The sequence below is a fragment of the Vulpes lagopus genome, chromosome 4, assembly GCF_018345385.1.
Source record: "Vulpes lagopus strain Blue_001 chromosome 4, ASM1834538v1, whole genome shotgun sequence".
NCBI lineage: Eukaryota > Metazoa > Chordata > Mammalia > Carnivora > Canidae > Vulpes > Vulpes lagopus.
Window position 1 is genome coordinate 71,300,974 of NC_054827.1, and position 21,945 is coordinate 71,322,918.

General features: G+C 38.6%; 1 long non-coding RNA gene across 1 annotated transcript in view; it reads left to right on the top strand.

Annotated features, from left to right (window-relative positions):
* The window catches only part of LOC121489474, a 60,224-nt gene extending 38,659 nt beyond the window's left edge, over nt 1-21,565 (top strand). The window contains exon 3 of the long non-coding RNA XR_005987345.1: nt 21,518-21,565. This is a non-coding gene — a long non-coding RNA (uncharacterized LOC121489474). The remainder of the gene's footprint in view (nt 1-21,517) is intronic.
* Nucleotides 21,566-21,945: the final 380 nt, after the last annotated feature.

Here is a 21,945-nt window from a genome sequence, read left to right on the forward strand (position 1 = left end):
GCCCAATGTGGGACTCGACTCCAGGACCCCGGGATCATGACCTGAGCCAAAGGCAGACGCTCAACCACTGAACTACCCAGGTGTCTCCCTTTCTTTCTTCCTTCCTCCTTTTCTCCTTTCCTTCCTTCCACTGTCATTTATTGGGAACCTATTTTGTTCAAGAAGCCCTGAGCTCTAAAGCATTCAGAAAGATGTAAAAGATCTAAATGACATGGTTTATGTCTTGGGGGAAATGGGCATGCAAATACCTGTAGCACAAAGTAGGCATCATTATTATCACAGCATTAGCAAAAAGCTCCATGAAGAGTCAGAGGTTAGAGGGATCCTTTCTAGCTGTCGAGGCCAGGAATCAGTCCTTTCTGCAAGGAGTCTTTATTCCTTTCAGTGCACCATGGTTTTTAGAAACCAAGACCTGACATGGGATGCTGCTGCTTGTGTCTCAGTGGACAGAGTTAAGAGTTTAGTAAGTACATTTTTTTAAAAAAAGGTTTATCTTAGAGAGAGGGAGGGTGCTCTCGAGCAGGAGGAGGAGCAGAAGGAGAGGCAGAGGGAGAATCTTAAGCTGAGGATGGTGCCTGACACCAGGCTTGATCTCATGACTTGAGCTGCATCAAGGGTTGGATGCTTAGCCGACTGAGCCACCCAGGCATCCTGCAATAAGTACATTTTTATCTTTACTTCAAAATCTATATGTATATATTTAAAACCATAAGTTTATATTGATACCTCCAATTCCAAATCAAACTCTAGGCTTCTCTCTAGATTTCTCATTTTTCTTGTTGTAACTTCCTTCCCTAACACTGAGAAACTTGGTTCTCATTGTCATTAAAATTATTAGACCAATGTCCCCTGTATATAATCAATCAATAATCAATCTTCCTTTCCAGCTCCTCCCACATGCAGAGGCTTTCCTCATTCCACCCTTGCGCTGACATTCTGTAACTGGCCACCTTGCCATGTGATATCCTATCCACCCTGGTCAGGCCACAATACCCTCCGTCATCAGGTCAGCTGACATATGGGTTGCTCAATAAAGATTTGATCGATTAACGTGTCTCAATAGCACAATGCTCATGGTTTTCTTGCAGCAGCGTATTATCACAAGAAAACAGCTTCCTGTACTGCTAACAATTTCTATTTATTTCTGTGTTAAAATTACATTACGTTAGTGTCAAACTCAAGTCCAATTATTTCATTCCAGACAACAGAAAATGAAGTATGCAAAAATATTTTGGATGATGAGGTTTGAAAAGACACAGAGTCAATGAAGAGGAAGGAAAATAATTCTCTGTTGACATTTTAAACTGATTCATTAATAATTTAATTCCCTCTGGCTTGTAAAACAAACAAAGAAACAACAAAACACCAACATATAAGGTGTTTGAAGAGACATTGTAAAAGAAGGCAAAAGATAGAGAGAGGAAAGAGATTTTTTTTTTAAAGCTATGGTTAATTCGTGATATTTCCTAGCCATAGCTTTATATACAAGTGGAAAGAGAAAAATGTGAGAAAGAATTTATTCTTAATTAATGTTGTAGGGTTTATATATAGGCAAAAGTGCTCTGCTATGGAAAAAAAGTATTCGGAAATTAATATGTATTAAAAATGTTTGTATTATACATTTTTAACGAAATTATGGCTTGGGAAACATAGACTAAGACAGGTTGCAATCCTATGCTAATAACAATTACTCAGCATCTGTAAACCACAGAAATATGGATTAGTGTGTTACCAGTGAAATGTCAATGACTTGGTGATGGCCAGTAAACTGGTGTCAGTTCATTGAGGGCAAACGGGTCTATGACTGTTGATCTTTCAGGGATACCCCTACTGCCCTGTTTCTTGCCCTGACAGACTCAGTTTGCTTGGAGTATAATTATTAGTAGCACCCTGTTTTATTCTGGAAAGTGTTCCAGCTTGGGTTGATAAATTATATGGCTATCATAACTTTAGAGAGAATTTGGAGAGAGAACGCTGAGGGATCGATCTCTCAGCTCTTCTTGTCATTTTGACCTTCAGGAAATAGGTAATTTTAAGTAAAGCCACATAAGCCTAGTTCCACTCTGGCCTAACTATGAATGCAAATTGTACCAATCAGCTGCATTTTACGCCAGCTATAACTTCTGGGTGGTCTTCAAAGAAAACCCCATTTAGAGTGCGTTTCAATGATGCAAAGGAAATTTCACAGACTGCTAAAGTGAGGGTGGGAGGTCTGCAGTTGAAAGAGAGAGTTTCAATCACTGTATTATGGACAGCAGGAGAAAAGCTTTTCTAGTTACAGCCGCCACCTGAAACTTCAGCCACTAGTTACTCACTAATATACATTGTTCACAGCATTCTACTATTTCCCCATAATATCTAGATGAATTCTGAACACTGTGTTATTCAAGGTGATGTCATGGATTAAAAAGGTAATTTAGTACTTTTTGTCCACAGTATTCAATGTTGACAAAATACGCTGTCAATGCTGCCTTTTGTGTAATGAAGGGAAAACAAGCTTTAATAGGATTTCATACTTCAGTTGTGTGATTCAATACTAATATAGTATGCTCAGGTGCAAAATTATTAGTAATATAATACTTTCACATTGAGTATTAAGATACGAATGGGATTTCTGTCTGTCAAGATTAACTGAAAAATTCAAGACTTGATTGTGAAACATAATATAAAGTTTTAAAGACCACCTTGCTTGATCAAATCCACTGAAAGGAAATTCTGTGTATACAAATAAGGAATATTTGATGCAACAACACTTATCATGAAGATGTTATGAGAGCTTTAATCCTTTTTGGATGAAGTGAGGAAAATATGATGAGGTGGTGTCAAGATATGAAGAATGAACAAATAAGTTCCAAAGATGAGAGGAAGAAAGTGAAATCAAAGCAAGCAAGCAAGAAAAGATAGTGGCTGAGAGTCTCCAAGGATGAAATACAAAAGGGAAACCAGAAAAAAAAAGTTGAATCAACACCACCTTTACATTTAAAAAAATAGAGAGTCTCGATGTGCAAGTGTGTGGTCACAGCCTACATTTACTCTGGGCAGCCAACCTACAACTTGCCTGATAAAATGCAAATGATCATTGAGCTGTGGAAGACTCTGTACAGCCATTCCCCACTTCCAAAAAATAATTTGAAGGGAATGTCCAGTTTTGGGCCAGTGGTATTATCCTCCTGAATAAAAGGATAGCTCGTTAATCATTAATTGTCATGCTGCTGTGAATGCTGCAGAGTGGTTCCCAAAGAATACCCTTTTTTCCCTCCCCGATCCTTGATCATATTATTCTTGCAGTAGAAGATGCTTAGACCTCATTTCTGGGTATGAGTTAGGTCATATATAGTCGTCAGGACAGGAAGGGTGGAGTGCAAGATAAGGAGATAAGAGGTGCTGGGTGCCTGGGTGGCTCTGTGGTTGAGCGCCTGCCTTCAGCTGAGCTCGTGATCCCAGGGTCCTGGGGTCCTGGCATCAAGTCCCACATCAGGTCCCTGCAGGGAGCCTGCTTCTCCCTTTGCCTAAGTCTCTGCCTCTTTCTCTGTATCTCTCATGAATTAATAAATAAAATCTTTTTTTTTTTTAAAGGATATAAGAGGTGCTTTAAGAAACAGGCTGTAGCACTCTTTCCTTTTGAATCTTCCCTCAATAACCCTAACTCTTCTGCAAAGAGGGAGTCATGAGGAGCAAAGAAGTTTTGGTTCCAAGGACTGTAATTCTGAGTCTTCCTATCCCGAGGAAGAATTTGACCATTTTTAACCTCCTTTAAGTTGTTGACAGTGCAGATTGGAACAGAAGGTTTGAAGGACAGGACAAGGACCCTGGGATTTCTAAAAGCCCTTGTGTGATGGAGGTGTAGGACCAAAGGGTTATCGGGGTGAGATGGGGGGAGTGGGGAAGATGGACAAGAAAAGGGTATAAGGCAGCGAAAGACAGGGGGGATTCCTGATGGTGGAATCTGGGAACATTACGCTTAGAATGAAAGTAAAAATTGCACTGTTCATATCAGATGTCATACAAATAGGGTAAAAGGTTTAAAAATCAGGAGTTAAATTCAGGCAGGATTGTATGGTTAAGATTGGACTGTCATGATTCTCTGAGTTAGCTTAAACATAAACAGGTAAGGGATCCCTGGGTGGCGCAGTGGTTTGGCGCCTGCCTTTGGCCCAGGGCGCGATCCTGGAGACCCGGGATTGAATCCCACGTCGGGCTCCCGGTGCATGGAGCCTGCTTCTCCCTCTGCCTGTGTCTTTGCCTCTCTTTCTCTCTCTCTCTCTCTCTTTGTGACTATCATAAATAAAAAAAAAAAAAAAAAAAAAACATAAACAGGCAAGACCACTGTCTCCCCTTCTACAGAAGCATGATTTATTTTTTGATTTCTTTGTGTTTCTCAAAATTTGTTGGGCTCTTGGTTAATTTAATTCTTTTCTCCTAAACCTAATTTTAATTAATATTTTATTTTTAGAATGACAACAAAGATCATGTCTTATCTCACTAATGAGATACAAGTATGCATAAAACTGGTTTTTACACATCTTTTAAAATTTGTCCTAGATCCTCCTTTTGACTTATGTGGATTCAAATATGTCATAAGTCCATAACGTTTCCTAACACAACAACTTATAATCAAAGCCTGTAATCATGTCTTTAGCCTGTTCTAGGCATGTTAATTCTATTTACCTCATACACTTTCAGCATTAATAAAATAATTTCATTTGATTTCAGAATAAAGTCTAAATCATTAAATAAAATAGAGATTAGGTAATATACAGGCTAAAGTATATAATATATAATATCACATTTAATAAAAATTAAATAAAAACTGAAACGTTAGGTAAACAATAATATCCTTTAGGAAACAGTGCCATCTCTGTTGGTTTTACTCTCTACAAGGCATAAAAAGATCCACTGTTCTCTTTGTCACATTCATTCATTCATTCATTCAATTCTAACTGAGGATCTACATTGTGTAAGCTTCTGTGTCATGTGCTTAAAAAAAGTGCCAGGAGGAATTAGAAATGTTTTGACAACATCACTATTAAATCGTGCTCTGGCACATAGTAGGTGTTCTGTATTTTGAGTGAATGAATGAATTTTCAAGATTGCTTCCATATGAACTTACTCTAATAACTTGATCTTATCCCCCACTTATTTGTATTCCCAAATTTCCAAGAAGGAGCCAAATATGAACAAAACACAATGATTAGTCTAACATATTATGTTTTACCTGTATGGCCCATGCACTGGATAAATCATGAAGGGTACTGATTTTTTCCCCTAAATATACAAAGAGATTTTGTATTCCTCCAAGGCCAATTTTGCTTTAAAACTAATCAGACTTATCAGACTAAATCAGACTTTAAACACATGAAGATGTGTTTAAAACTCAGTTGCCCTAAATTTTCATTGCATTCTTTCTCTAAAAATAAACAAGTAGTAAACTGTAGAGTCTACACTTTTCCCCTTTTTTGCTGGGCATAAATTGGCCCTTAGCTTGCCTATTGGTAAATTGTTTTGTGTCCAGGGAGAAATAATATTAGTGATAATTAGTATTATTACCTGTAATAATAATAGTAATAAAAGCAAAAGTACAATTATAGAGTTCCAAATAATATGTCACACATAAACTGGTTTAAGTTTGACTTTCATATATTCTCGAGACTTTTTTTGGGGAAAGAAAACATTAGGAAATCATAATCTGGTACCAGTGTTTCAACAATTCATTAAATAGATTTTAATACTAAGATGCAAAGGCCCATGTTCAGGCATTCTCTAGATTTCACAGCAATTTGAAAAATCTATTGTCTTAAGTCATTTTAGAAGGGCAAACTTCCCATTAAGCATATTGAGAACTCGCTTAAAGATCACCATGGTGACTGCTTTACTTCCCAAATAATGACTCACTTAAGAATAGATTCTAAAAAGCTGGCATTGCTATTAGGAAAGGATTTCAATCGGTACTTCTCATCACTTATGAATCAGATTGGGTCATTCCTGATTTTGGAGTTCTGACATCCCTGCAGTTGTCTTCTCAGTTCCACTTCTCAATTTATCCAGAGGGATTACACAAATTTCTCCAACCATAGCTCTACTTGGAAAGAGTAAAGTTTCCCTAATTTCAAGGTATGGAGGCTTTTTAGTTGAGGAAACTGCAATAGTAAGTTGTTTTGAATTTAGCTAGCACCTTCATAGGTCTTTTTGTAGTTTGCTCTTTTATTTTCTCATTTTCAAAATAACTGAAACAAAGATGTACAATTTAGGAAGAGCTAAAGCCATGGAAGTAAAAGGAAAATCTCTGTTAAGTTCTCCAAAGACCTCTTGTTCAGGAAAGCAGGAAATCTTCTACCTTGGGGTGCAAACAATTGATGCCTCTAGGGGATGGCCAAACAAGAGAAGGGCAAGTGTACTTAATGGGAATTGACTCAAGGGTCTTGAATTTTCATCCACTGTGCACAATCCACAGTTCTTTTCTTCAGTGTTTCCCTTTGGCATGCTCTCAGGAAGTGCTTTGAGACTTCTCTCAGGAGATCTTGTAACATCCTTTCATAGCCATGCTGAGTTTGCAGTGTTCCCACACAGAAACCTGTACAAACCCCCCAATGAATGGTTGCTCAGCTTTATCAGCCTTGTGGGTCTCTCCAGGATGTGAGCAAACAACACTGAGGAAAGACATTTCACACCTTCCAGTTCCTAAGCCTCTATCTTTATACAAAGCCAACATATTGTGTGCACCTCAAGCTTTTGCATGAACAATGCAAGTAGCCTGGCACCACCATATCAGCCTTTCCCCAAATCCTCGTCTAGGGAAACAGTTATCCATTATCGCAGGAACAAGAGTAAATTTATTTTTGCTGCTGAAAAGAAAAAAAAATCGTTCAACTTAAAGGATTAACAGATATTAAAATAATATTTGTGTAAGATTAAGCCCACAGACTGGCAAACAGTGAGCTCTCTTGAACATTAATAATCTGGAGATAATACCTGTTATACTTCAAAGACTTAAAAGGGAGCCTCTCAGTAGCATGTGAATTAATATGGATGATTGAGAATTCATTGCAGAGTACCAATCTTTCGTTGAGTGATCAGAGGCCAATGTTCAATCACTATGTTTCAGAGCAATTTCAAAATCTGTAATCCAAAAACATCCTTTAAAGGAAAATTTCTACTTAAGTTGCTCAGCTTGAACGAAGAACATCTCATGTTAAATGTCACAAAATTTGTCATCCAAAATAAAGAACTTTTTGTGCCGTGTTTGATGTGTTACTGGAAGGTATGAGGGTCGAGTTCATTATATAATCATTACAAATCACACACCGCATCATGCTATGTTTAAAAATATCTGCAAGCAACATTCTGGATAGTAATGCACAGAACTGGCAAAAATAACCTATAGGGAGTAGGAAGGGGATTAGAGGAAATGTTGAGTCTGAGCCTGAGTCATTAGGAAGGAGAGCTAGAGAGAAGTGCTTATTTATTTGGGGAGGTGATCTAAGGGTATAGGGGTTAGGACAGGGGTGAATGAAACGGAAAGAAAGAAAGCCAAAGGCAATTCAAAATGGTGTGTTCTTGGGGTGCCTGGGTGGCTCAGGTCATAATCCTGGGCCCTGGGATCGAGTCCCGCATCAGCCTCCCACAGGGAGCCTGCTTCTCCCTCTGCCTATGTCTCTGCCTCTCTCTCTGTGGGTCTCTCATGAATAAATAGATAAACGCTTAAAAAACAAATTTAGTTGAACAGTGCTGTGATCAACTCTGCTTGATCCTTGATATTCTGAGGAGCTCTATGGATTACATCACAGATCTTACCCCTTATTCCACCAGGGACAGAATATAGCAGATATCATTGACAAGCTCTCTTCCCTCATTGGAAGAGTTGTCCTATGAGGTATTAATTTCTTTGCATACGGATTGTGTATGTGTGTGTATATATATATATATATATATATATATATATATATATATATATGATTACCAGTGGTCCTATAGCATCTATTCTATATCACAGAGTTAGGGGAAGCCCTGGGGCAGAAAGCAAGAGATGGGTTGGACAGCTGAGGTGAGATGTCCAGGTTACACCTATGCAAAACTCCTTGCTGCAGCAATGGCTGGAGTAAAAAGTGGCTAAGAGGATGTGAGATGGGGCAACCGAGGTGTCTATCCCTTGAATTGCTCATATCTGGTCATGTTCTCCATTGAATCTAATCAGCCAAGAATCTTCAGTGGTAGAACCAGCTATGACCTCTTTAAAAGACTTGTGGCAGGTCACTTGTGTGTGCATCTTTGTATAACCTTCTATGATTCTGGTCACACAGTTTTCTGACTGTAGTTGTTATTCATTATTTTTGTCCTCCATTAGTTCTCTTAGATTTCTGTCATTCACACCTAGCTCTTCAACTGGTCTAGGTTGTTGACCTAGTTGGGAAGACACAGATGTGTCTGGGATGCCTCCTTCATCCACAAGGCATCAGAGCCCTTATGTGCCTTACCTTCATTGGGTGGAAAGCTGTAATTTCCTACTTAATGTTTATCACTGAGCACTTAAGCACCAAGTACCACCCTGAATTCCCCTGGTTCCACAAGTAGTTCATTCTCATCATGTTACAGAAACTCTAGTTCTTTACGACAGTCTGGTAGCTATTAACAATGATGCTATGCAGGAACTTTTTTTTTTTTTTGCCCCTTTTCCCACTGGCACAGGCAGCCATAAGAAGAGGTGGTAGTCATGTCTTCAAGTCAGTGGAAGTCTTGTGGTGGAATTATTCCTAGTGGAAGCACTGTCCCTTTGAGAACCAGAACGTCTTATTTAGTAGAGCTCACATTTTCAGGGATGAGAAGCAGACCTTGTGCAACTGGTTCACTCTGAGTGATGGCTTAAGGGGCTACCCTATTTGTATACCTTGGTCCCTGGACTCATGTATTTTAGGTGCTGGGGATGCACTAATCTATTTCAGTTGCTGATTCAATGTATGTGCTATATTCTGGAGAATAGGCCCCAGTTCTGAAGGGTGTTGCCTCCAAGCACTCTGAATTAGTACTTAGTCTTTACTTCCTTTGGGTGCTAGTCAGAAGGGAACTTGCATTTACTGAGTTCTTTATATATGCCAGACCACGTATGTACATTATATAGGATGTGGGTGTTGCAATTCTTCCCATTTTATATTTGAAGAATTAGTGGACAGTCAACTTGCTTAGAGTCCTCTGGGCTCTGGGTCCAAATTCAGGCTTATCTTGCTCTGAAACTACTCAATCAGTATACCTCATGGGATGACAGTTTGGCATGAATTCCTTTTATCCCTTTTTGTGATGACGCATCAGACTTCTAATAAATGTTCCGGTCATGATGAGAACAGAATAGACCAACTTTCCCAATGATCATTTGTTTCCCATTCAGGCAAATGGTACCATTCTCTAACAGATAAATAGAGGCGATTTCTATTTTCTCTCTCTTTCTCACCTCCCCCTAAAATTTTCTTTTAGTGGCAATATCTGCTAAAAAAAAACTCCAGGCACACCTACATTTTGTGATGAGTTTTCTCCTATTTACACACTTTCTATTCCTGACAGAAAATTTAAATGCTATACCATCTGGTTCAAAACTGGTTACTCACAATCCTAATGGCCACTTGCCAAGTCCTATCAATTTTCCTCCTGAATATCTCCTAGTTTTGTTCTTTAACCAACAATCTCCCAAATTAGTTCATGCCCTTGTCAGTTTCCACTTAGGTGCTAAACCATAGTGGACATTTGCTATTTCTGTCTCTATAAAATCTCTGTACACTTTCTGCATATAGTACCTCCACCTTCTTTTATGTAAAAAATCCTGACCTGCTACCTTTCCAGACATTTTGGGCTTGCCTATCATAGTCCTCTGCCCCTGTGGCCATGGAGACGAGCACCAGCTCCATTCTCTTGACCACAATGCTTGGTGAAAAAAAGCACAAGATCCAGCCAGGGCATCTGCCTCCAGAGTTTTCTGAATTGAAGGTAGAGTGGGATCTGTCTTTTTTTACTTATGTTTTCTGACTTCAAAAGACAGGATTCTCACCACGCAGAGGAGCCCGACAAGGTGAGTTCAAACCATGGGCAGATGTAGAGGGGATGGTGTGAGTTCTGATGACATGTCTTGATCCTATTTATTCAACCTTGAGTAAATCCAGTTTCATTCTTACCTTTCCCATTATGACTGTTAATATGAGGTGTTTTTCTTTGTGGTTTAAAATGAGCTCATGTAAGTTTATTCAATTGCAAATTAAAATATCCAGTAATGAACTTGTTTGCTTGCCCAACCCTCGGCAAGGCCCACGTAACTCTTGTGGCATAACTCTTCTTATGGTTTTATCCCCTAATTCATTTTCCATGTTGTTCACAGAGAGAGCAGTCTAAAATGAAAACCTGTTCAAGTTACTCCTTGTATAATGCTCCAGAAATTTTCTTCAACTTGCTGGAGGTAGACTTCAGTTCAAACTCCTTAATTTATCACACAAGACTAAGTGGAAAGCCACTTTCTGATCTCATCTCTCCATTCACCATTCTCCTTCTGTCTCTTCACAGGGTGGTTTCTCAAATGCACCAGCAGTCTCCTGCCTTTACACCACTGTATATGTCGGTGCTACTGCCCAGAGCACTAACTTCTCCTTTTCACCTTGCTGCTTGATATTTTAGGCGCTGAGGAACCCATAACATCTTTCTTGAATCCTGGCAATGATCATATTGCTTGGTAATTATGTCTTACTCATCTCTTTTTTCCAGGAGACACTGAAATTTAGGTAGGCACGTGGGATGGTTTGTCTCTATATTTTCTGTGCCTATCACAATGCCTGGCAAAAAAAAATATGTGCCCAGGAAATGTTAGTAGATGAAGAAATAAAGTTCCTGAGACACAGGACCCTTGATGGTATGCTTTGATTATAGAGCAATTAAAACATATAGGCCTTAATGACACTGGGACAAATTCTTAGACAATTCAGTTAAAGTAAGATATTAGCTTCTAAAAAGGGAATTCAAAGTGAAAATCATTATCAAACAAAGCATTGATATTCTCCTCCTTTTCTCTTTCAAAAAGTTGTTTCTTACTTTTAAAAAATGATTTATTTATTTATTAGAGAGAGAGAGACAGAGACAGAGAGCAAGCACGGGGAGGGGTGGAGGGAGAGGGAGTCTCAGGAGACTCTTCAGTGGAGCAGGGCTCGTTCTCATGACCCTGAGATCATGACTTTAGCCCAAACCAAGAGTCGGTTGCTTAACCAACTGCACCACCCAGGCGCCCCTTGTTTCTTACTTTTCAAAAGACAAGACACAACAGGGTCGAAAGTCTATATTCATTCCTGAAATGAATTGATTTTGAAGTATAAAAAAATTATTGTAATGATGATGGCTCTCTCTGTATATAATTAAGTCAGATGTTACAGCAGACATTTATTGACAAGAGGCATAGTTGCTATAGAAGTTCTCATTCAGTTTTCCCATAAAGCTGCCTCAATTTAAGAGATACAAAAATTGATGAGGAATGCAGAGACAAAAGAAATGATGAAGAAATTTCTTTTAGTTTTCTAGTTTCAAGTGATTAACTTTATTGAAGAGATCCATTTCTTCAAGACGAGCTGAGTCAAACAATATAAAATTTTTCACAAAGGTTAGCTAACATTCTGTCTGTCACATTTCATTTCTTTGATGAAGGGGCATGTCAAAGTCTTTCACTAAAGGGCAGCATCCAAAAATGATTTTGGTCACTGTTCCCTGTGTTAAATTTTAGCTAAATTTCAATGTGTGTATGTGAGTGAGTTTGTGTGTGTGCGTATGAATGTGCATACATGCATGAGTACATGTGGGCTGAAGGAGGAGGGATTTCTCTCCAAAGACTACTTGTGTGCCTCAAACCTTCATGTTACATCCCTTTAAACTGACTAGCTTCCTCTGGACATGCCTAGTTTTTCTCTAACTTCTTAACCATCTTGCCCTCCAGATCACTGTGGAACTTACTTACAATTTATTTATATCCTCATACATAAGAATCTTCTTTTTTTTTTTTCAAGGCACAACATCCAGTTTTATTTGTAATTCCTTTCATACGTTGAACTGAATTCAGATCTGCCAAAGTTTCTAAAAAATCTTACCCACATTGCCTTGTCTTTGTTTTGGAATGCAGCATCATACTCTACTATGATAGTCCCAGGTTGATTGTTCTCTTTGATTCTTTGTTTATTTTACTTCAAATAGCCTTAAATTTGCATTAAATTAGTCTTTCTTGGAGCTTTGAAGCTCCAAGGTTTTTTTTTTTTTTCTGAACTTCATTCTTCAGAACTTTTACCTTCTAGAATCATCTCTGAAAACCCTGCCCCTCCATTCATCTTGCCATTCCTTCAACTCCTAATATATTCATTCTCTCATACCTTCATGTGGGTCCTTTGCCTATCCTTTAAGATAGGCCTCTATGATTAGAACCTCTACAACTTATGGCTCAATTTCTCTGTTCCAATGCAGACTGGAGAAGCCTTTCATATTGCTGGCTATATTTATCTCATGAGAATAAAATCATCCAACTTTGTTTAACATTGAGAAAAAAGGAGTCAGTAACAGTTCTGTAAAATAAATTTTGAATTTATGTTTGTTTTATATTATGAAAGACAGTAGTCCATTATCCATGCTCTGGAAAAATAATCTGTGTCTTATACGTGGAAAGCAAAGAGCGTAAAATACTTTCCTTTATCCCTATGAATGTATTTCCAGTGCTAATAAAGAAGCCTAGACTAACATGCGGAATGGGGCTGTCACTCTATTTGACGCTTTGTTGGCTTCTAGAAGCACAGCTTCTTCACCTAGCAGACAGTATCTCTAGTTCATCACATGTAATCCTCTATTTAATTAGACCGGCTCTTTAAGCAAATTTCTTCCTAAAGAGCATTCACTCTTTGTATTTTCACATCATAGACCAGAATAACTGTGTTCTTAGTTCTTCCTGCTGTTCAAGAGGGCACCAGCAAGTGGTCCCCGGGGACTAGTTACGAGGGACGAAAGCATCAACTTAAACCCATCAAAGACGACACAAGATTCTGAAAATTGTAGAGGAGCAAGCTAACTTGTCTAATTGATAACAAAAATAAAAATAAATTCAACAAACATGAATTAAAGTTATTAAATAATTGGTTCTTAGAAATTTTATGAGATAGTCTTTGGTGATGGGGTTGTTGTGAAAGTATAACCTTCAAGAATGTGTCGGGGGATGGGAGAATGGTTGTTTCAAGCCAAATTTGATTAGGAGACTTTCATTCAAGTGCTGTGTTCCCCTATTTTTATACTCTTAGAATAGAAAGATAGCCACTGGGATCAGAACAACATGTCCAGTGGTGTTTATAAACATTCTGGATATGAGGCCTATTTTCCTTCTTGTATTTAGTAACAGATACTATTAAGAAAACTGCTCATTAAGAGAACTAGATATAAGATATTAGCTTAGTAATGATGCACAGGAGGTCATACTTATTTTTCTGGCCAATAGGTAGTTCCTCTGTCTCCAGTAATTTGGTTTCTAAATTCAAAGGTCCTATCACTAATGGGGGAATTTTCTCTTTACAATTTCCAGCACTCACTGGCATATCAATTTCAAGTAAATTTGCTCTGCCTCGATTTTCTTAGTAAAGTTAGGCAACCAATCAATATTGCAGGCTTCAGTGCTGCTTGTCACAAGAAACACCTGGATCCTTTATCTGTCCCTACTATGGAGATTTCACAGGTACTTTCCAAGTTAAGTCTCTTTGGTTGCCCAGAGCCAGGTAAGGCACATTGGACAGCTGGAGCAATGATTTTGACAATAAAATTTACTGTGTAAGGAAGCTGTAGTTTCTAATTGGATGCAGGTGTTCCAGTTTGATATTCCTTGGTTGGAGGTCATGAAGAGGGATGAGTTCACCTTAGCTGCATCCCACCAGGCGGAATTAGGGACCTTAGGCCATAACTGCTTAAAAAAGAATTTAGTCTGTGGATTTCTCCCTACAATCAGCTTATTAATTTGTGTGGATCAGGCAGGTTGGCTTAAAAATGTTTACTTTATAATTGAAAGTAAAACTACTTGATTTAGTGGACTGAAAGGATAGCTCCTCTCAGGAGGCCATATTTTGATGGTGATTTCATCTTACAGTGACTTCTCCACAAAATGGCAGACTCTAGCCATCTTTCTGAAGGTAGTCCAGGTATGAGGACGTGCTGACCAGAGCAGACAAAGTGTGCAGGCCCAGGCTGAGCTGGTAACTTTGTTTCTGTTTCTATTTCTGCAAGAGCATCTTTGAAGGCACCTGGGAGGGAAAGGGGGGTTTTTCACCTGTCTTTCAAATCAATCCGTATTTTCCGAGCTTCTGTGTCCTGGAGACCATATTGCTTTCAGGGAAGGAAAAGACTTTAGAAATTATCCAGCCCCCCACCCCCCTCTTGCCTCCTATTTTATACATGGAATTGAAGTCTTGAAAGAGTAAATGGGTTGATGGGTTGTATATAGTCTTTGGGTTTTTTACACGGTTACCAAATGGCTTTGCTGAGAGGAGAGTCTCATGTTCTGAGTCCCAGTCGAGAACTCTTCACTGTGCTAGGCTGGGAAAGTCTCTCTCTGCTCGGCTATAATCGCTATTTTCCATAGACTCTCTAGACCTGAAATGTTTTTTTTTTTTTTTTTTTCCTATATGAATTCCTAAAATCTCAGGTTCCATTTTGGCTCTCAATTCCGGTTCATTATCGTGATTCCTCAAACCACTGCTATACAAATCCTGTTCTAAAAGTTCCCATCCTGGCTCTCCCTTTACTAGAAGCTTTTCGTTAGAATTCGCAAAGAGAGAAATATGCAGTTTGTCTTCCAAGACTGTGCTTTCTCTTCCACTTCAAACTCTACTCAACTTTATCTTTTCTGACCTTCTGCCGCAACTGAATAACTGTTCTTCCACTAAAATGCTATGGAGATTTGTATCTCTTTTGCCGAAAAATCACTGCTGTGTACTTTTCTTATGCTATTTGTGAGTTATATGAAGACAGCATGTATATAGTCTTTGGGTTTTTTAAAACTTTTTTCTTTCTCTCTCCCTTCTTTTCTTTTTTTTCTTTTCTTTTCTTTTTTTTTCTTTTCTTTTCTTCTTTTCTTTTCTTCTTTTCTTTTCTTTTTTTCTTTCTTTTCTTTCTTTCTTTCTTTCTTTCTTTCTTTCTTTCTTTCTTTCTTTCTTTCTTTCTTTCTTTCTTTCCTTCCTTCTTTCTTTCTTTCCAGAGCAAGTAAGATGGGGAAGGCAAATGGAGAGGGAGAGAGAGAGAATCTTAAGCAGGCTCTGTGCCCAGTGTGGAGGCCCACACTGGGCTCGATCTCATGACCCCTGAGATCATGACCCAGGCCAAAATCAAGAGTGGGATGCTTAACTGACTCAGCCACCCAGATGCTCCGACAGACTTTAGATTTAAAGTGAAAGCTCGTTATAAGTCATCATAATTGGTTTGATATTAAAAGTGCTATTGTGGGGCTGTATGAATGTACTAGTTTTTCAAGGAGCATTTACTCTCCAGGACTAACCCACTATTAGTACATTATCTCCTCTCTGCCCACATGTCCAGAACCAGGTTCTTGTTTTTTTTAGCTTCCCTGCGTAATGAGATTTCTACATTCACATAGGCCAGGTCATCCCCAACATCAAGATTCAGACAAAGAGAGCCCAGAACTTTAGTTTGCCTGTGTACCCACTCCCTCAGATGCTATTCTCCTTGGGTTGCTATCTCTCCCCAGTACCTGAGATGTCTCCCCACTAACCAGGAAGTCTATCTACATATGGATCCTTTTCTTTATTGTCTCTATCTTTTGGCTTCTGAGTCTGGCAAAGTTTCTCTCACAATGAGTAGCAGATTCTTCATTAAATGTGACACTTGGGTTTCTAACACATTTTCATGTGATGATGTTGGTCTACACTCCACCCTTTGGAAATTACTGGTCTACAAAAACATTTGACTCTTCTTTTGTTTTAAAACCTATTTCTATTTTTAAAAAGTGTTTGTCTTGAAATGATTTCAAATTTACTAAAAGTTGTAGTAAAAACAGAGTTCCACTATACCCTTTACTCAGATTCCTGATTGTTTATATTTCTGAACCATTTGAGAATAACATTTCTATATCTAACCAGTTCCCAGTTGTATCTGCCTAATATCAGAATGCTAAATTCTTACCAGCTCAGCTATTAATTATTTGCTTTTTCTAAACTACACTTTTACCTTTTGCTTTTAAAATTTGAGAAGTTATAAAAAAAAGAATTTTCAATTTTGAAAATCCCCTTAACACCTCCTTTTGAGGGACAAGTTTTAAACTTTCATCCAATTTTTGAAAAACAGAGGGTTAAAGGTATATAGAACCTCTAGAGACCAGACCTGGTAGGTTTGAAACCACTGGTAGAGCCACTCCTGCAATGTTAAGATGAGCATTCACATTAATGTGGTACTTTATACTAGCAAATTGCTTTATCTTCAGTTTTCTTATTTATTTCAACAACTACATGAAATGTATAGGAAGCTTGGATTTGTTAATTGAATTTGCTTTATAGACTCTTTACAGAAAAAGTTTTTCTCCATTTTGAGATGCATTTACTTTCCCATCTTGAATCCAAGAGGTATCTCTAAATATTATTTTACAGACAGACTAAACAAAAAATTAGTTGTTATGAAACATTACTAATCCACAAAATTGTTCACAGTCTTTCTCTTACTTGTAGTATCAGGCTGATTCCAGTGAATATCATAGGCTTTGAGAAGTCTAGTACTGTTGCCAAGGACAATAGTTTTAATTTTTGTGAAACAACTATGTTCTTGGGGTGTGACTTATTTTAGATATGGCCCAATTTCTTTCAAGCTTTAAGCCCGAGTGTCTGTTATAATTTGCAAAACTTGGTGAGATAACCTGGAATTCTCCACATGTCAATGAGGATTACTCCTAATTTTACAGACAGAAAACCAAGGGACATAATAAAGTATAATGTTGCATCACAAGTTAGCAGAATAGCTAGGTGAGATGTCAATCATTCAACTCACGATCAAATCAGAAAATCTCTCACTTGTCAACTTCTTGTTCAGTCTTATTTCCATCCCAATGCAAGGATCTCTTCATCTATTCCATGCACGAAACTTCATTTGCTTTAAGGGTTCTCCTACACGGAGTTGAAAGAACCAGCACCTGGCCTGATTAGTATTTTGCCTTGAGATTTGTAAGGATGTTTGCTGAAGACTAATCCTGTGAGCTTGGTTAATGATGTGGACACCATGGAGAAGACTCAAACCTTGTTCTATTATTTAAAATTATATGAGCTACAGGATACAAACTTGATGGTTGAAAGTATTAGCAGTGTGAAACCATCCATTGGCGTTCAAAGCCAAATAATTTTGCATGGTAATCTGCCTCCTACAGACATGAGACTTTACGTTGAGGGGTATCTGCCACCTGATTTAATAACTCCTCTTGTCCCCTAGTGCTCTCCTAATCCACCTGATATGCTAATCAATTAGTATTCAGAAGTGAAAACCCATTTTAATGTTGATCCTGGTGACATATCATCCAAAATATGACACTTCCGTTCCTCCTCAGTGCCTTCTCGAACTCTTTCAAATAATTTACAGTGAAATAAAAATGACATCTATTTTTCCTTTCAGACACTTATTTCTATCCTTCCTTCTCTCCGGTACCACTCCTGCCACCCCCCTTCCCCTTAGTGATTCGTATAATAACCATGAACTGATAAAGGAATGGGCTGGTATAAAATTTTGCACACCTATTTATAAGGACAAAGATCAAAGATGCTGACTTGGAAGTCAGGGATAATATTCCCTTTCTTCATGCCCAGGACCTCACACTGAGCACTCACCTGAATGCCACTTTAGAAATACAGCTATTAGGCAAGAAGAATTCCCATTGAAAAGGGACTCATTGAGCTTCTGTACAGTAAGAAAATCTCCACTTGGAATGCCATTATCCTCTCTTATTATCTCTCAGCATTCCAAAGCAGTGCGGATGAGCAATAAGGCTGTGGTTGGTGGGACTCATAAAAGCACTGGGAGTTGGGACTGGCCCAATAAAATCCAATTTAGTGCTCAGTTGAAGGGAGACTTGTAGAGTAAGATGGCAACTTGTGTTTTAGGATCACCACGCTGATTCTATCTGCCCTTCTGCTGATTTGACTGCTGCTTGTCTGTTGTGTTCTTGCTCAAGGCTGTCTGAATAGAGAGCTTTAGAGGAAATCATAAATAGTTAATTTAATTAAGACCATTACCAACATCACAGCTATCCTCCTTTCCAAGGTATAGATTACTTTTGAACAAAGGTGATGTAATAAATGCTAGGGACAGAATGCAGTTCCTCTCTTGTGGTCTGTAAAAAACACAGCATCACAACAAGCTACCCTGTAGCAATTAAACATTTCTGGTCAGCAGTTTCCTTTGGAGTTGAGGTTTCCAGGGCTAGAGGCTAGAGGGATAGTCAAACCTTTTCACTTCAGTCAAAAAAGAAAAGGAAAAAATAAAAGGCAGTCCTAGTTCAGCCATCTGATCACATGCTGGGGTATCCAGTGCTGCTATTTTTAAAGCCACAAGCCACTGGGATTGTGCTATTTTCTGCTCGGGCTGGACAATTTTGACTTTCATGCAAATCTCTGCATTGATGCAAAGAAGAACCGTGTTAATCCTGTTCATCCCCTGACCCTTATATTTAGTTTGAAGAATTCATAATGTTTAGCCAGATGCTGTTACTAATATTGGTAATCAGTGGATAGAGTGAATAACTTTTATCCACTTCTGGATTTTTCTTGGGGTGAAATATATTTCCTTCCTTCCTTCCTTCCTTCCTTCCTTCCTTCCTTCCTTCCTCCCTTCCTTCCTTTATCTCTCCCCTCCCTCCCTCTTTTCCTCCTTCCTTTCTTTTTTCCTAAAGATTTTATTTGTTTATTTGAGAAAGAGCACACACAGAGGGAGTAGGAGAGGGAGAAACAGACTCTGCTAAGCAGGGAGCCTGACTCAGGGCTCAATCCCAGGACCCCAGGATCATGACCTGAGCCAAAGGCAGATGCTTAACCAACTGAGCCACCCAGGCACCCCCCTCTTTTTCTTATGGGTAACTAGCTATTCCTGGTTTTTCACCTGAAATTTCTTCATGCTAAGAAATTGCTAAGAAACAGAGCAAATCACCTCTGTAGGTAACCCTCATCATGAATGACTTCCACATCCTACTATTCGATTCTTCCCTTTGGGAAATTTCCTTTGGGAAAGAGTTTAAATATAGCTAACTTCTATTGAGTGCTTTAGTATATGCCAACCAAGCCCTGTCTAAGTCCTTTAGATGAATTTGCTCTTTTGATCCCTTCAAATTCCAATGAAGAGAGTCAGCTTCTATAGTTGCACAAGACATGTGCTACACAACTCCAGGGGGAGTTGTGTACATCAGTATGCACTGATTGCATAGATGAGGTGGCTCTGTTGAAAAGGCAGATACTTTCATTATCCCATTTGATAGATGAGAAAACAATGGGACAGGGAGATCGAATGACTTGCCTACGATCAGCTAGTAAGTGGTAAATAGATTCACTCTGGCAGTCTTGTTTGAATACTTCCAATGCACCTATCTTTAATTACAGGTGCAGTTGCAATCCTTACTCACTTTGGAAATGTGTATTTAAATATCTTACATATCTGTTGTTTTTCTGCCTTCATTTGCTCAAAGCTGTCCTGAAATTGTTGCCTAATCTAGAAAGTTTTCTCCAACTATATTGCTTAACTATGTCTTTTAAAATTTATTTATTGTTTTTCTACTTCCCCATAATGACTGGTAGACACAGTGATACCTAAAAACAAGCATATCCCTCCTGGTTCTGTATAATAATATAGTAACTGATAGAACCATACTGCCCAATATAACTTTCTGTGATGATGGAAATACCCTATAGCTACACCCTCCAATAATAGGAACAACTAGCTATGTGAGCCTCTTGAGAACTTGAAAAGTAGCTAGTGTGATTAAAGAACTGAATTTTAAATTCTATTTAATTATAATTAATTTTATATTAAATTTCAATAGTTGCATTTGGCTAGCGGCTACCATATTGGGCAGCATAGGTCTTGAGCCAGTCATTTATTAAGGTCATCTTAATATTTATTATGGAAATCATGCACATTACTTCATTAGTTATAATTATACCTGTCACTAGCTCCTATATGACTAGATTTAAAGGAGAGATAAAGATTAGGACAGGAAGGAGAGAGAAACCACACCAGGGAGGAATCTGTAGACTCCGTCTCCTGTGCTTCATTTATCCAACAATATTTTTAAGGGTCACAAAGAGAATCACAAAATAGATTAGTTGGGGGACCATAAAACCCATGCTTAGGCATTTTCACAGGCACTGGACCCAGTGGGGCTTCAAGTCACCAAGATGAAGATAAACTTAAGAACCGTGGATTTTTGTTTTGTTTTGTTTTGTTTAGATAGGGAGAGAAAGAATCATAAGCAGGCTCCACACTCAGCATGGAGCCCAATGCAGGAGCTTGATCCCACCATCATGAGATCACGACCTGAACCAAAATCAAGAGTTCGTCATTTAACTGACTGAGATACCCAAGTACCCCAAGAATTGAGGTTTTTAGGGAAATTGCAAAAATGATCTCTGAATTATCAATTAGCCTTAGTCATTGCCTATCTCCTTTTACCATCTCTCTCCATTCATCCACAGTTTTTTGTATTACATGTGTAATATAAACTTAGTTTGTTTTTTACTATTTTAATACATTTTCAACACGAACTGTATCTGGGATTTGTGCTGAAAGACTCTCGGGAAATTTCTTCAAAACAAAGTCAGCTTCAAGTCAGAAATGATTGCCCTTTGACCTTTGATTCCTTTGAATGGTTGGGTAGAACAGAGACTCCTAAAAGAAGAGGAGGTGATCATGAAAATAAGCCGGATGGCTAATTTCTCCACTTAAGGTCTTTTCCTGGCTTTGCTTGACTACTTTGGTTGCACATCATTAGTCTCGAAAGGAGCACTCACAGGGAAACCACCTTACGGTGACAACACATTTGGAGCAGGTGTGTGTCCTTTATTCCAAGCCCCTGGGCACTGCTGAGGCCTTTGTTGTTGGCCCCTGCTCTCCCCAGGGCTTGGCCTCTCTCCAGAGCCTAGTTTCGTTTACCTTGCCAGGCAAATCTCCCTTTGCTTGCGGGAAGAAAGTATATTTAAAGTCATGTGCTACCTGACTTTTAGCTTGTAGTATCAGCTGGAGCCATTGATTGTTTCATCTGCTGTGTCACTGGTCCCCTTAACGTGGTGTCATCTGGTAGACGTGTCTGCTAAAATACACGATGCTAGGTTACATTTGGATTTCGAATAAATAATGAGTACGTTTTCGGTGTAAGTATGTTTCATACTTATAAGGAACATAATTTTTAAATACATCTCACATTGTCATGAGACATACTTGTACTAAAAAATTATTTGTCGTTTATCTGAAATTCAATTTTAACTGGGCAGCCTTGATTTTTATTTGCCAGGTCTGGCCATCCTACATCAGGAGCATTCTCCTCAAATCTTAGCAGTGAGGAAAGAGCTCATGCAACTCAAAGTTTGTGGGAAGGCATCACAAGTCATTTGAACAGTGTGGTTCATCTTTCAGAAATACCAAATATGCTCTTCTGGGAGTGACTAAGACTTTAATGATGGGAATAATCACTGAATCTGGGCCTTAGCTCTGGCCAAAGAGTGTTGATGGGACGAATGACTTATTGATGGCTCTGGCTGAGCACCTCGCGGAGCTTCATTTAATCACCACAGAACAGTGACTTAAACTACAGAAGGTCAGTGACTAATTCAGAGTCTGGATTTTCTTCCTATGGAAGTGTGAAGAGCAGAACCCAAACGAAGGAGCTTTCATTCAAGAAATCGCCTGTGCTCAAGGATGAGGCATGCTACTGTTCCTAAT